This window comes from Canis lupus, chromosome 10 (genome assembly GCF_011100685.1).
Source record: "Canis lupus familiaris isolate Mischka breed German Shepherd chromosome 10, alternate assembly UU_Cfam_GSD_1.0, whole genome shotgun sequence".
Lineage (NCBI taxonomy): Eukaryota > Metazoa > Chordata > Mammalia > Carnivora > Canidae > Canis > Canis lupus.
This window is the reverse complement of record NC_049231.1, coordinates 19,409,579-19,424,720: the sequence shown is the minus strand read 5'-3', so window position 1 is coordinate 19,424,720 and position 15,142 is coordinate 19,409,579. Positions and strand designations below refer to the sequence as shown.

The following is a 15,142-nucleotide window of genomic DNA, read 5'->3' as shown; positions in this document are numbered from 1 at the left end:
TCTTGATTCCGGCTCAGGTCACGGTCTCGGGGTCCCGAGATCCAGTTCTGCATCGGGCTCTGCGCTGAGCGTGGAGTCTGCTTGAGATTCTCTTTTCTTTGGCCCCTCAACGCCCTCCTCTCTCTCTAAAAAATAAACAAACAAATAAATAAATACAAATTCCACACCCGCAAGCCCAAACTCTGCAGGTACCTCTTCGAATCTTCCCCTGTCCTTTCGTCCTCACTGCAAGAGTCCCTGAATTGCTGCAGCAAACCCCTCAGAACCACCTTCTCTCCACCTCCTCATTTACCTGCACAAATGGTTCTTATCCAGTTTCCACCCAGAGGGCGACCCACAGGTGTGCTGACTCCGAGCACGTCCCATCGTTTTGCGCTGCATTCCAGGCCTGCCTCCCTTCCTGCATCCCACCGGCAGCCCGTTCCCTACACGGTGCATCGATGTCATCGTTCCTTCCACTTGAAACCCCCGCAAGCCCTAGCAAAGCCCCACACCCTCCCCTGGCCTTGGGCCCCACGTGAGCTCTTTCCTCCTCACTGGCCTCTCTGGGGGGCCCAGAGCTCCACTGTGCATTTTGGAGGGGCTGGATACCAATGCTTCCATCTTAACCATGACAAAAGTATCATTTCAGTTGAATAATTTATATCTTGAGATCAAGATCAATGATTTAGTCATCCAGCATCGGCACCGAGAGGAAACAAATGCACGGCCCGCAGGTTCAGGCGGAGTGAGTCTGTCTGTGTCAAGAGCAGCGTCGCAACGCTTCTGTTTGCACAAAGCCTCCTCCGGACGTTCAAAGACATCTCAGAGAAATGGGATAGAGACATGACCGAATTGGAATCAATACGGTGATGATGGAGAATCTTCATCTTTCCGGGACAGAAACCAAGATAGACACAGACTAGAAATATCATGCCATCAATAAAAAAGAAACCAGCCCTTGCAAAAAAAAAAAAAAAAAAAAAAAAAAAGAACAAAAAAACAGTTTGTCAAAACCACCTCAAAATTACCAAATGAAGAAAGGGGTATTTGAACGCAAAGATTCCCTTTGCTGTTATCCTGAGTCAGAAAGGGGTTTTCAACAGATGGAAAGATTCGCACCAAAAAAATTTGTATATGTTGACCTCGTGAAATCAATGACAAATACTGTTTTCGGTGATTGTATTTTATTATTTTTTAACAGGTCCCCGTCATTTTAATGAAGTTTGCCATGAAAAGCAGTAACCTCGGCTAATCACTCTGCCCTCCTCCTCCAGCAAGCCCCACCTCCTTTTGTCCCTCCTCCCTGCAATCCTCCTCCCTCCCAGGATGGGAAGAAGTGTCACGACATGTGCACAGCCTCCTGCCAACAGCATGAAACAGGATGAGTAAAAATACCATTAGGAAGAGTTTTGTTGTGCCGTCATCTCAGGAGTCGTGGATGGAGACAGAGGCAACGGCTGGGTGAAGTCTGGGGGTCTCTTGGCGATGAGAATTTGCCTGAGGGGCACTCTGCCCGTCATTCACCCAGTAAGGAGGCTACTATACCCAAGAGGGCCGGGCGGGCTGTACGGTGAGGATAGGAGAGCCAAAATCCCCTTCTCCTTTCTCCCCTAACGGGCTCTCCGGCTCCCAACTGGGGAACAGACTCACGGTTCCCTCAAGGTTTCCTCTGTGGTTCCTTGGGCAGGCAGCAGCGGGTGGGGGTCATGTCCCCCAGTGCTGCCCAATGCCACCCCCAGCTCAGGGCTTCTCTCCTCCCGTGAGCACCAGGGCCCGCAGGATGTCAGGCGGCTCTACAATCCCCTTGACCCCATCACCCCCATCTACCACTACGAGTCGGTGACCTCGGTGCCCCCCAGCCTGTACATGGATGGTCGTCTCTCTCCAGAGTCTCACACAGGTAGCCCTCGAGGACACCCTCAAAGTGATGCGAGCGTTTAAATTAAATACACAGAATGTGATCAATGATGCAGGGCTTGGGCCACAGACACGTCTAGGTTGACGTAGGTCTTTTCGACTGCCAGACCGACGGCATCAAACTTAGAGCGGACGTCCACCACACGGCCTTTCCAGTCTACTCGGTGTTGTACAAAGATGCCCAGAGCCACACAGACAGGGGTGGTGGTGCAGGCCGTAGCAACATGGGCAGAGGTGCCAATCTGTAGCTCTTCCAGAGGCTTGGACATGAACTCTGGTTTGGGGAACTCCATTATAAACTTGGGGAACTTGGGGAGGCCCTTGAGGGTGAGGATGTACAAAGTGTTGCCTGACTCTGGGTCAACAACTGGCAGCCTGTGGATCTTGTTCTGAGCTGATGAAGAGACAGCATCAGACGAGGTGGCATTAGGAAAAATGCAGACAAGAGGTTTGAAGGAGACTTGTTGGTACACCTTCCTCTGAGTTTCTGACTTGTGTTCTTTGAGCTCATAGATGTTTTTCTAATTTTTTAAAATTTAAATTCAATTTGCCAACATACAGTAGAACACCCAGTGCTCATCCCATCACATGCCCTCCTCAGTGCCTGCCACCCAGTCACCCCCTTCCCTCCACCAACCTCCCCTTCCGTAACGCTTTGTTTCCCAGAGTTAGGGGTCGCTCACGGTTTGTCTTCTGCTCTAATTTTTTCCCACTTGGTTCCCCTCCTTATAATCCCTTTCACTATTTCTTATATTCCACATATGAGTGAGACCATATGATGATCATCCTTCTCCGATGGACTTACTTCACTCAGCATCATACCCTCCAGGTCCATCCACGTTGAAGCAAATGGTGGGTATTTGTCCTTCCTGATGGCTGAGGAATGTTCCATTGTATATGTAGACCATGTGTCTTTATCCATTCATCTGTTGAAGGACATCGTGGCTCCTCCCACAGCTTGGCTCTTGTAGACATTGCAGCTATAGACACAGCTGGTAGATCTGTACCAAGGCTGATTTACGGCAGCGGTGCAGGGTATTGATGATGGTCAGCATGCCCACAAAACTTCGCATCTTACAATCCCTCTAAGGGGCAGCTTGGACACCACTAGTCACTGAAGCAAAGGAAGCTTCCTCCACCTGCAGGGACATATCCAATACCACTGATTTGGAGCTGGTGGGGATCAGGCCACAGCAGCAATGAAACCTCCTGAAGAAAGGATACACACTACTGTTGGATTCTGGGGTCTCTTGAAGATGCTCATTTTCTGGAGCTGAGGAGCTACCCGAAGAAGCGACCGTCTCCATTTCAAGAGGCTCTGACTGGTTTCGCTTGCCTTAGGAAGCTCTCTGGGAGCAGCACGGGCTGGGATTGCATTTTCAAGAACTAGATACATGTTCATTTTTATGATTAATTTTATTACCTGTAATGTTTCTCTCAAATAATTTAATCGTGTTCATTTTTCTCCTAATAATTTACAGAAGGGCAGAGGTAGAAGACGAGGGACAAGCAGGCCCCATGCCCAACGCAGAGCCTGACACGGGCTCCATCTCACGACCTTGAGATCATACCCTGAGCTGAAATCAAGAGGTGGATGTATCACCGACTGAGCTACCCAGGGGCCCCTTCACATGTATATTTTTAAATTTTGCATTCACCTGAAGTTTTTTAATGTTTTATCATTTCTGGTGTTTAAGTATATTATTTAGTTTCCATTTTTTAATGATTTTTGAATACTTCAAATAGGATATCTGCATTTTGGACTCATGTAAAATAAATACTCGGTGCTGGTATTGTGTCCTCACAGCGGCCTTAGCATCAGTGCCCTCACATCACGTCCCCCAGCCACACCAGCAGCCTGGCTTGGTTCCACATGCAGCCCAGGCCCCCGGTGCATGTTCCTTGTCCAATACCCAACATCTTCTCAGTTCCTGGGGTTTTGCTACCTGTTAGCATCTCAGAGACGCTTTGCCCGACCATCCTTCCAAAGAGATTCCCCATCACCCTCCAAGTCCTCCCTCTTTCATTTGTCTGAATGGAATTAATCGACCTGAATTTGCATAATGCATTTGTTGCTTATTGTCTGCCTCCCTTGTTAAGATTAATCACCATAAAAGCAGGAATATTGGCAGGGCTGCTTGCTGCCCTACCTTTGCTGATAGAACGCCCCTTGACACAGAGTAAAATTCAATAAGCATTCGTTAAATAAATAAATGAATGAGAATGGCTAAAAATAGTTTAGGGAAGGAGGAGGACAAAAAAATGAAAACCAAAAAGTTCAGAAACAGAGAGAAAACTCACAGGTGTGGGAGGCAGAAAAGACTCGTCCCAACATACAGATAAGTGGTGACTCCAAAAAAAGAATCTAAATAATGTCTTTGAGAACATTTAGGGAGGTGATTCAAAACATTATTTTAGACATTAAAGGAGTCTTTAATCTACATTTTAAAAGGGCACCTCATATTTCAGGGGAAAAATGGAAAAACTGATGAAGAGTTAGTTCTGAAACACACTGTAATAAGATTCACTGAATTTTAAAATAAACAATTTTGAAAACACACACTAAACGAGTAAGTCTTGTAAAAGGGGAAAGAAATCTCCTGGCATAAGACTTTTCAACAGTAGCACACACCACGATGAAAGCAAATTCCTCCCAAAGAAAGAACAGGAGACTAGAATTTAATGTCCAGCCAGGTACACGATACAGGTGCCCATTGTCAGCGCACGGGGCCTGCGGCCACCTGACATGCAAGAGCAGACTTTGCAGATGAGCACAGAGAATTGCTGCTTAGTGAGCTGCACCAGCTCAACCAGTGACCATTGGAAACCGTAAGATAACCAGGTCTCTGCGTCGATCCGCGTGCACAGGTGCTCTAGACATGTGGACGTGAAGGACACCCTTCAAACGCTTAGGAAAAGCTATCAGAGAATACTTGTAAGAGTGTTCTTAAGTGAGTAACTGCAAACAGGCACCTGGGGCTTACACAGCCTTATATGTCAGCGACGCCTCAACCAGAAACTAAAAATAATGACAGTACAAACGGGAAAAAGAAAATAACTTTTCATCACAGTCCGCAAAGGAGGGGGCCAACTCAACCCACAAAACATATTTGCAATTCCTGTGGCTGTCGACATTCAAAATATGAAACCAAAGAAGTCTTTTTGAATCTCAACAGTTTGAAAACAACCCCAAGAAGCAGAACGTATCAATAAGCATTTCACGCAACAGCAGCCTGTGAGTCGACACGACACCCGATTAATAACCAGGAAAAGGAGAATTTAGGTTGAATATACATTTGAAGCAAAGGTAATTACGTTTTTTTTTAAGAAGTTGACATTTGTAGACAAATATAGGAAACCGTAGATTCACCTCAGCTCTGCTTGTGTCAAACACGTCAGTAGTGAACAAATGATTACGCTTCATTTTGTAAAACCAATGATCAAACACATTCATAACCTACAACCCTGTGAAAACACTCTAATGATATGCCCCTGGACAAAACAAACAAACAAACAACAAACAAACAAAAACAACCAAAAAACTGTAATCGTGTAAAATTTGGAAGCTGCCCAAGTGTCATTGAGGGGATGAAGGAATCCACCGTTTACTGAAAGATTCTGTGCCATGTGGAGCAAGAACCCCGGGCAATGGCAGTCATGTCCCTCCCAGGGGACAGAGCAAATCACAGAAGATCTCGGAAGGACACCGCTGCTGTGTCACCTGCACACAACCCATCACTTAGGAACGTGTACTGATTCGGCAAAGTGATGAAGGTAATTGAGAGGATGGTAAAAACAAAATCAGACTAGTTGACACCTTGGCGGGGCTAGAGCTGGGACGGGGAAGAAGCACATGGAGAATGTTCTCTCTCACGCTCCGTGTCCTGAGAAGGGTGGCGAGTGCAGGTGCTGGCTTCATTATGAACCTTTATGACATTTGTTTTTAAATACATATGCTTGGGACGCCTGGCGGGCTCAGCAGTGGAGCGTCTACCTTCAGCCCAGGGCGTGACCCCAGGGTCCCAGGATCGAGTCCCACATCAGGCTCCCCTCAGAGAGCCTGTTTCTCCCTCTGCCTGTGTCTCTGCCTCTCTTTCTGTGTCTCTCAGGAATAAATAAAATCTTACAAAAAAATAAGACTAAATAAATAAATACATATGCTTGGCCCCCAGAACACTGCTCATTTCCTACTACAGTTTCGATAAATATTTGCTGGATGACAGAGCGACTCCTTATTTTTCCCAGGAGGAGCTCCAAGAGAACAAGGGGGTAATCCACAGGAGAATAGAGACGAGCATAAGAGCAAGTCAGAGAAGCCTCAGGTGACACTGGGCCTCCCGGGAGGGGTGCATGGGGAGGGGCCCAGAATGAATCCTAGCGATGCGCTGGTGCATCTGCTGTGACATCGTGGCGCTTGTCTTCCCCGTTATCTGAGGGGTCTGCTGGGGGTTCGAGGTCATATGTGAAGCAACAAAAGGAGACATCCACTCCGAGGCAGACAAGCCACCGCCAACAGGCGAGGCGAGCACGGCGCCCTGCAGTAGCTTCGTGATGGTAGTGAAGTATGCAGAGCGCCAACTGGCCCCACGCCGCCGTGTGGCCAGGATCACGGGATGGAGGAAGACGGACGTGTGCACGTGCTGGGGTGAGGGCGCGCGGGGATGCTCTGTTGTCACCCATGGACCAAAACACCGAGCTAGAGCCGCATGGCAATATGACTCAGAAATTCAGACAGAGAGAAACAAAGTGAGAGCCCGGAGGGGGGACACGAGCTGCCCTGGGGTAAACTTGGGGTGGGTGGGGGGGAGTAGAGGTGGAGGGGCAGGGCAGGCTCGCCGTCTGAGTCACGCACCCCACAGCCCCATGCTATGACAACAGACCCACATTCTCTACGAAAGGGACAATTAAGTTTAAAGTCATTCTGTAGGGGACCCCAGGGTTGCTCAGTGGTTGAGCATCTGCCTTCAGCTCAGGTTGTGACCCCGGGGTCCCAGGATCGAGTCCCACATCGGGGTCCCCGCAGGGAGCCTGCTTCTCTCTCTGCCTGCATCTCTGCCTCTTTCTCTAGGTCTCTCATGAATAAATAAATATGATTTTTTAAATAAATTAAAATTTTTAAAAATCGTTCTGCACCTTGAGAAAACGGAAACAAAAGGAGACAAACAGGATTTTCAGGACATCAGTGTAGGGAGGATGCCGTCATGTCCGCGACCCAGAAAGGTGCTTCACTGCTGTGAAAGCTTCATCCCTCCCGGGCACACAGGCTGTCAGGCCCTCTATCCTGACCACGCGAGGACGCCACTCTTCCTGAAACTGCGACTGCGGCCACGATGGCCTTTCTGTCCTCACCACCCTCAGGAGCGGCAGGTCACAGGACCGAGATCAGAGGCAGGGACGCCGGGGACGGACAGAGCTCGCTGAGCAATCACAGATGTGCCTCCTGACCCCGCCAGTGGTGCCTTGCGGTTCACAAAACCCTTCAAACATGGTTTCGTCTGCCCTCGGATGTTGCTTTTCGAGTTATTTTTGTAGGACACACATCTGGACGTCTCCCTGCACCAAGCAGGTCTCCCACGTCCTCAGGTGAGACTGTGCTGGGCACACAAAGCCCTGCTGTTCCGTCCAGTCTGCCTTCGCTTTTCCCTCTTCTAGAGCCTGTCCCCGAACCTTGAGTAGTGAGTCCTCAGCGTTACTCTTCTGGAAGCTTTCCTTGCGAGGCCACGGTCCCTGCCTTGTTCTGCACATTTCTCTGTGCGCGCTTCAGAGATGCGGGCACCTGCGGTCCACGCGCGGCCTGGCGCGGGCCTCCCCGTGCTGTCTCCAAAACCCTGTGCGGCGGCCGCAGCTTTCCCTCCGACAGTCCTGCTCTGAATTCCCCGTTTTCTCCCTCTCCTGCACCCTCTGTGTCACCTCCGCCTTCCAGCTTGAGCCGAGGCCGTCGGGAGCTGGCTTCCCAGTTGTTCTTTTTCTTTTTTATTTTTTTTTAAAGATTTTATTTATTTATTAATGAGACACAGAGACAGAGAGGCAGAGCCCAGGCAGAGGGAGAAGCAGGCTCCATGCAGGGAGCCTGATGTGGGACTCGATCCTGGGACCCTGGGGTCAAGCCCCAGGCCCAAGGCAGGTGCCAAACTGCTGAGCCACCCAGGGGTCCCCTGTTCTGTCTTTTTCAAGACGAAGTCCGGGGGAAGCAAGTGGCTCACCGCTGATGGGGTGCGCCTGCTTCTCAGAGCCGGTGGGAGGATGGCCCGCACACTGGGGACAGGCTAGTCCGCAGGGGTGGGGGGTGACACGGACATCCCCGGAGCCACCGCTCACACCCACCCCACTCCCTGCGGCTCCTGTGATGATGTCCTTGCTCTTCGATGTGCCTCTGCCGCCAGGAATTCTGGTCTCTCCGTCCCTGCAGACGGAGTCTCCCCCACTGACGTCCCCACCAGCCCGCCTTCTATTTCTGTCTTTCCATAATTTTATGTCTGCTCTCTCGTTCCTGTAATTTCACTCATGACTTTCCAAAGTCTTTCCTATGTCTACGTGGGTGTGCTAAGACGGATCATTTTGACATGTCAAAAATTCGTATCTCAAAAGTATAGACAGATACAATTAAAGAAAATATTCTATTTATATTGGGAACATAAAATCATAAAAGTGTGTGCGAATAAACCAAAATAGAAATGTACAATATTATGTAAAGAAGAGGGAGCATTAAGCAGTTCTAAGGAATCCACCCCAAATCTTGGAACAAATGGAAAGTCATATATGGCCTTAGAGAGGCAGCGTAGACACATCCAGGCTTCGCACGTCGCGACCCAGCACACCTGTGAGCTGAGGGGACCTCGCTGGTGCACACACGGCTTCTGGTACATTTGCGTATTTGTACCTCCCGCGTGCGCGTGCATGCAGGTGTGCATGCGTGTGCACAGGTGTGCGCGTGATCTCCAGTGGAACTATCCTCATAAACCAGCAAGAAAGAGGGCAGAGCCGGAATCTGCGTTACTTAGGGGCTGCGGCACCTGAAGGTGAGGCACCGTGGGGAGCCGCCCGAGCACACGCGGGCACTTAACGTGCGAGGGAAGCATCATTTCAAAATTGGGGAGAAAAAACACGGGGGAGGCGGTCAGCGCCCACACGACGCTGCGGCTTCATTGAAACGTGATGAGGACCTCGGTTTGCCCCTCGCTCAAGGCTCAGCGCGTGGGGGCTCGGCGGGTGGCGGGTGGTGGGGCGAGGTCACAGCCACACTCCGAGGAGGCGCCGCAGGCAAGGGGGCTCCAGCCCGGGTCACAGGGCTCGCCCCGGCCTCCCTGGGGACCCCAGCCTGGCCGCGGGGGGACGGGGCTGCGGGAATCGCCCCGCCCCTCCTGTCTCTCTGCTCCCTGCTCCCCGCTCCTCCCCTCTCTTCCCCTCCCGACTCCTCCCCTCTCCTCCCTGCTCCTCCCTCAGGCCCTGAGTCACCCATGGTTCCCTCAGGCAGTGTCTGGCCCAGGGGCCTCCACATCAACACTTCTATGTAATCTGATCTACCACAAGTATTTTAAGGCGAACCGGAAGTTTTTTGAAATAATTTTAGAGTAAGGAAGTCTTTTCTAAAACCAAAAACTAAAAGAGAAAAAATGAATTCTAGTAAATTTTTTGATATTTTAAATAGCATGGAAAAAAGCACAATTTGAAGAAAGCCAGTAGACGGAGGGTGTAAACTATGGATCCCTGTGTTAGGTCTCTGCAGAAACATAGGCGTAGGTAGGACTCTTATTACGAAGGGGCGATTTTCATAAAATGTAATGATAGTCATCAAATCACCAAGAAAACTACTAACCATTCAATAGAAGGGTAATTAAAAGACACGAATACAGATTTGGCCAAAAAAGGATGTCAGTTAAGCAAATGGAAAGCCTCCCGATTATCCACTAATCAATTAGGGCCTTACTATTTTGAACTAGAAAAATAGAAACAAATGAAAACCCAGACCCACAGGCACCGCTGGCGTGTGAGCCCGCGGGCACCTCACAGGAGGGGGTCCCGCGTCACGGAGGGGGGTCACAGCCAGGCCCCCCAACACTTGCGAGTGCTGAGGTCTGACCTGCGACTCAGCAGTTCTGTGTGGGCATCGATCCTGCAACGGCCCCACCTCCGCGCGGGAGCCCACGACCACGGGGAGCGCAGGGAGAAGCCTGGGTCCCTGGGGAGGCCCGCTAGCCGGGGCTGTCCGCCATCCTACGCTGCAACGCCACATCATTAATTAAAAAGAAAAAAAAAAGATTTAAAAAGAGCATCGTAAAATAAATAAATAAATAAATAAATAAATAAATAAATAAATAAATAAATAAAAAGAGCATCGTATTTATTGAAAAGGAAAATCTCTCCAATAAACCCTGAGTGGGGCGGGGAACGATGGGCAGAGCACACCGGTGTCGGTTCAAATGAAGAGGATACGTGTGATGGCGCGTCGTGGGCCCCGAGCACGCGTGGAAGGGAGCAGGTGGGGATGGCGCGTAGTGGGTGCCACACATGCGTGGAAGGCAGCGGGCGGGGCACCAGGATGTCTCCTTGGAGAGGAGGTGGAGGCCGGACGGGGTTGAGGGGTGAGCCCCTGCCCTGGGGACCCCTCCCCCGTGTGTCTGTCCCGAGAGGCAGGTCCTGCTGTCCTCCTGGAGGGAGAGCCACAAGAGCTCTGCTGCCCCACAGCCTCTGGGGGACCCACCTCCCCTCCCCACTGCTAGCTGTGTCCCGCCCGCTCCCTGCTGCTCACCGGGCGAGGACAGCTCACAGTCCGCAGCCTCCTCAGCCTGCCCGGGCCTCCCGGACCGACCCCCCACCCCCCACCCCACGCGTTCACGTGAAATCACCCTGAAGAGGTGAACCGACTGAGCTACATCGTGAAAATCTAAGTGTCCTGCAGCAGGAGGCATCCTGGCCATGGGGGCGGATGCAGGAAATGGTCCTGCTGGCCCCTCGGCGGGGAGCTCCCCACAGATGACCAGCCTCCTGGGAGCTCACAGGGACGAGCCCCGGGCTGGGGGACCCTCCAGGGCTGGCCTGCTGAGGACACGCGGTCCTGCAGCACGGGTGAGGGCCAGCCACGGGGAAAAGAGCAAAGGCTGAACCACGCGGAGCAGAGTGGGTCCCTTGCCTGAGGGCAGGGGCAGAGACGGAAATGGGGGAGAGCCAAGGGTGGGGACGTGGGACCTGGGCCAGAACCGGCTCCCCCCGGACCCGGGCTGGCGGGAAGTCAAGGGCCAGGGCTGGCGGAGCAGAGTGGACGGGGCAGGGAGGCCTGCAGTCCCGGCCCCCAGGCCCCCAGCAACCGGCTTGGCACTCCAGGACTTTCCATGGTGAGCCGGGGCCAGGGAAGATGGGGTGCAGGGTGGCCGGAGCGCAGGAGACGGCAGGCCAGGGTCGGTGCTGCATGGGGAGTGTGACACCCGAGTGTGTCAGGCATACATGTGCACACCATGCACGCTGCACCCAGATTCCAGGCTGGGAGGTCTGTACTGGGGCGGGGAGGAGAGCAAGAGTGCACAGTCCCTGGGGAACCCCGTGCCGTGTCAGCCTCGTGCCCCAGGAGACGCGGCTCCTCAGGAGGCCAGAGGTGGGCTGCGTGGGAGGGGAGGGCGGCACTGAAGGGGCGCCCGGCCCGGGTCTGCTGCTCGGCCACCGGAGGACCTTGGGAAGGGAAGGTAGGGGCAGGTCACCTGCCTGGGTGTTCGTCCCCATGGAGGCTCCGTCCACCCGCCTGAGCTGAAGCTGACGGCCCTGTCCCTGCGGCACAGCACCAACCCCTCACCCCCCCCCACCCCCCGAGACCAGGTGGCAGGAGGAGAGCCGGGCACCGGGGCCGCACCCAGGCCAGGCTGGCTACCCTGCGCGAGTATCTGAGGGCCCGGCCCTCCTCTCCGATGGCAGCGCCCATCTGTAAAGGCCACAGTCCGCACTCCTGGCACCGGGTCTTTCCGACAGCCCCGACACCCTGCCACGTCCAAGCCGAAGCATGTCCACTCAGGACAGGGTCCCACATCCACGGACAGCACCTGGGACGAGGATGTTTGTGCTGGAGCCGGTGCCAGGGTGCTCCCGGCTTCCCCAGGGCGGCCCCTGTGCCAGGCTGAGCCTCAGCCCCCTCAGCAAAGCCCCTCCCTCCACCTCTCCAGCCTGCAGGCCCCTGCGGGGGTGACCCCAGCTCTTTGGAGCAGTGGCTGGTGCTGGTGGGGCACTGCCGGGAGGCCCGCCAGGCTGGGGGGCACGTTCCCCTGGAAACCACCCACAGGCCCGCGCCGCCGTGGCATCGGGGTCTCCACAGAAAGCCCACCCCTGCCAGGCACCCGCAGGAGCTGCAGCGGGGCGTGGGCACAGGGCCCCCCAAACAGGCGCCTCGGACCGCAAGTACTGCCGAGTTCCCAGCTCTGGGCCTCACCCTCGCTGGCAAAGGCGGTGGCCACCGCTTCCCCACCTGCCACCCACCGAGGGAGATGCACTTTCTCATGTGTGTCCTGTGGGTTCTCAGACCTGCGCACAGCAGGGTGGGAGCGCACGTCCACAGGGAGTGCACTCCGCCTCCGGGAGCCTCCTTCCTTCCACGAGTACCTGGAAATCCTGCTCTGGGTGGAGGGACACAGCTCATGCCAAGAGTCCAGGTACCTGCTAACGGAGGTTCATTGCCTCATTCCAATCAAAGAGCAAATTCAAAAGCAAACAGGTAAAAACCCTGGTAAGGGAGGTTGTTTTATCCGCACAGCTGGATGAACACGTGGCATCGGCAGGAACGCATAACCCCCAAAACTGATGCAGCCTGGAAGTCAGGATAGGGACAGGGGTCCAGGCGGGGATGGTCAGGGATTCTGGGGGAGCCTCATGCCATCTACATACAGGGGTAGGGAAGGTCCCCCCGTGGCCCTGTGTGCAGCGCACTGAGCACCCCGGGCCTGAGACCCTTTGGTGGTGGCACCAGAGGGAGGGAGCACCCCATTCTCGCAGGCGTGGAGCAGGGGCTCCAGGGGGCTCAGCAGATGGCCGAGGACTCCCAGGGTAAGAGGAGCCTCCAGTCCACCCCGTCTCCAGATCAAGAGCTGAGTGGGAAGGAACGACTGTGTGACGTGTGTCCTCTCCCATGACTGTGGCCGCTCACCTCTCAGGCTGTGGACACCAGTTCTGGAAGGGTGGATGTGCACAAGGGTTGGGTGTGTACCTTTGTGCAATGTTGGGGCTACAGCCCCGTCACGATGGGCCCCCAGTGGGTCAGTTCGGGAACGTCCCCCCAGCAGCACCGCCCTCTTCCCCGGATGCTCCCCCTGGGTGGGAGTAGGGAGCTCGCCCAGACCCCGGTCCTCCTGGCTCAGCAGAGTCAGGCCCAGCCTCATGCCCCTAACACCTCGTGTCTAGACGGCCGCTGTCCTGGGGGAGCTCCGCAGGTGGGGCTTCACTTTCTGGGCCTGCCGACCTTTGATGCTGGTCCTCTGCTCTTCTGAGGACCCCTCCTCCCACCGCACCTCCATCAGCTACGCGAGCCCCCGGGTCCTCACCCTGCTGCCCCCAGGGTCAAGGGGCCATCGCAGACCTCTGCTACACCTTGGGGGTCCTCAGATCACCCCCCTTGCCAGTACAGGGACCCCTCAGTACTGCTGCCCCCCCCACCTGCCTACACCTGTCTGTGTCTGCAGTCCTGGTCCCCGTGATGCTTCTTGTGATGCCGGGGATCCCATAACCTCATAAAGCGCCCTACACACACACACACACACACACACACACACACACACACACACACACACGGTGCTGCAGCTCCTGCCTGGCACCTCCCCCAGGACCCTGGCCAGCCTTGGACACAGGTGGGGGCCTGGTCGCAGGCCTCATGCTCCTTGTGGAGCAGGTTGTTTCCTCGTGGTGTCACTACCGGGGAGCGCGGGCTTCACTCCCGCAAGCCATCTCCGGGATTGCAGGAATGCAAAGTCTGCTTTTACCTTATTCGGTGACTTCTATTTTCAGCCTGCACTCAAAAAGGCACCACGGCGCTGTCAGGCGTGGGTTGTCCCTGACGAGGAGGAGCCCGTGGGGACCATGAACCTCCACAGAGCTCAGCCTCACCTGGTGCCCACGCGGTTGCCCCCAATCAGCCTGGGGATCCCTCCTGCCCCCCTCCTGTGTCCTCTCAGCAGCCCCGGGTCCTGGGCTGATCTCCTGCACCCCACCAGCCTGCTGGACCCCCCGGGCCTCCACCATTCCACCCAGGGGTCCTGGGAGCCACAGGGAGTCTGCTCCTGAGGCCAGAGGCCCAGCTTTGAGGCTGCGCTTGGAGGCACCTCCGGTGAGATTCTGGGAGAGCCGGGTCTGGACCCCATGATCCAGTTCAGGATCCATGACCCCAAACCCAGGAAAACTGAGAGAGTCCGACCCCTCCCCCCACCCTCGAGGCCCCAGCCTGCAGGTGGAGTCAGTGGACGTGGGCAGGGAGGACGCGGACCATGTGGTGCCGAGTCACTAGTGAGAACCGCACCTGCTCCCTCAGCGGCAGGCGCATCTACGGGGCGCAGCCCTCCGGAAGGGCCTGGGAGGCCGCGTGAGGCTGTCGTAGCGCAGACTCTGAGTGCCCCGACTTGGACATGCATTCCTGCTGTTCCGGGGCCGCACCGAGCAGGGCCCACGGTGCAGCGTCCCCCGGGGCCTGCCTCCTTCTCACTTAGGAGCACCTCCTGGTGTTCTGGGCTGTCCGAGCTCAGGCCCGGAGCCTCTCTGGGGCCACTAGAGGAGCGAGCCTCACGGGGGCTGCTGCTGCTGCTGGCACGCTGGCCCCCGCAAGTGTGTGCACGTGCATGTCCTCCTCCAGTGATGCTCTAAGGGAGGGACGCCTGTGTCCCGTGTCACGTGTTGGCCCGTGATGAGGAAGATAGGAGTGGACGATGTACGTAGAGGCTCATGACATTATCCACACGTGGGAAACACAAGAAATGCTTCCCTTGGCCCAGCCGCCATCGTCACCTTCGTCACCTTCGTCGGCCTAGAGCCCTGTGGCTCCCCAGTGTCTGGAGGAGCTTCCAAAACCACATCTCAGATGGTAAAATGGGGAACCCATTCCTCTAGGGATGCAGCGCTTCTTCTGGAAGGCCGCAGACTCCATGCGCCATCCCAGGGCCACCCTGCTCGGTGCTGGGTGCTGTCCTGAGGCCGTGCTGTCTCTTCAGTGCATTTTTTTTTTTTTTTACCCCTAAGGAAAGCTCACACCTTTGCTGAGAACTACATTTATTTTTATCTGTTA

The 15,142-nt window shown here is 54.6% G+C and overlaps 1 pseudogene; it reads right to left on the bottom strand.

The window, feature by feature from the left end:
• Positions 1-1,722: 1,722 nt before the first annotated feature.
• On the bottom strand, positions 1,723-3,206 carry LOC100686419 (annotated as a pseudogene).
• Between the last annotated feature and the right edge of the window lie 11,936 nt (positions 3,207-15,142).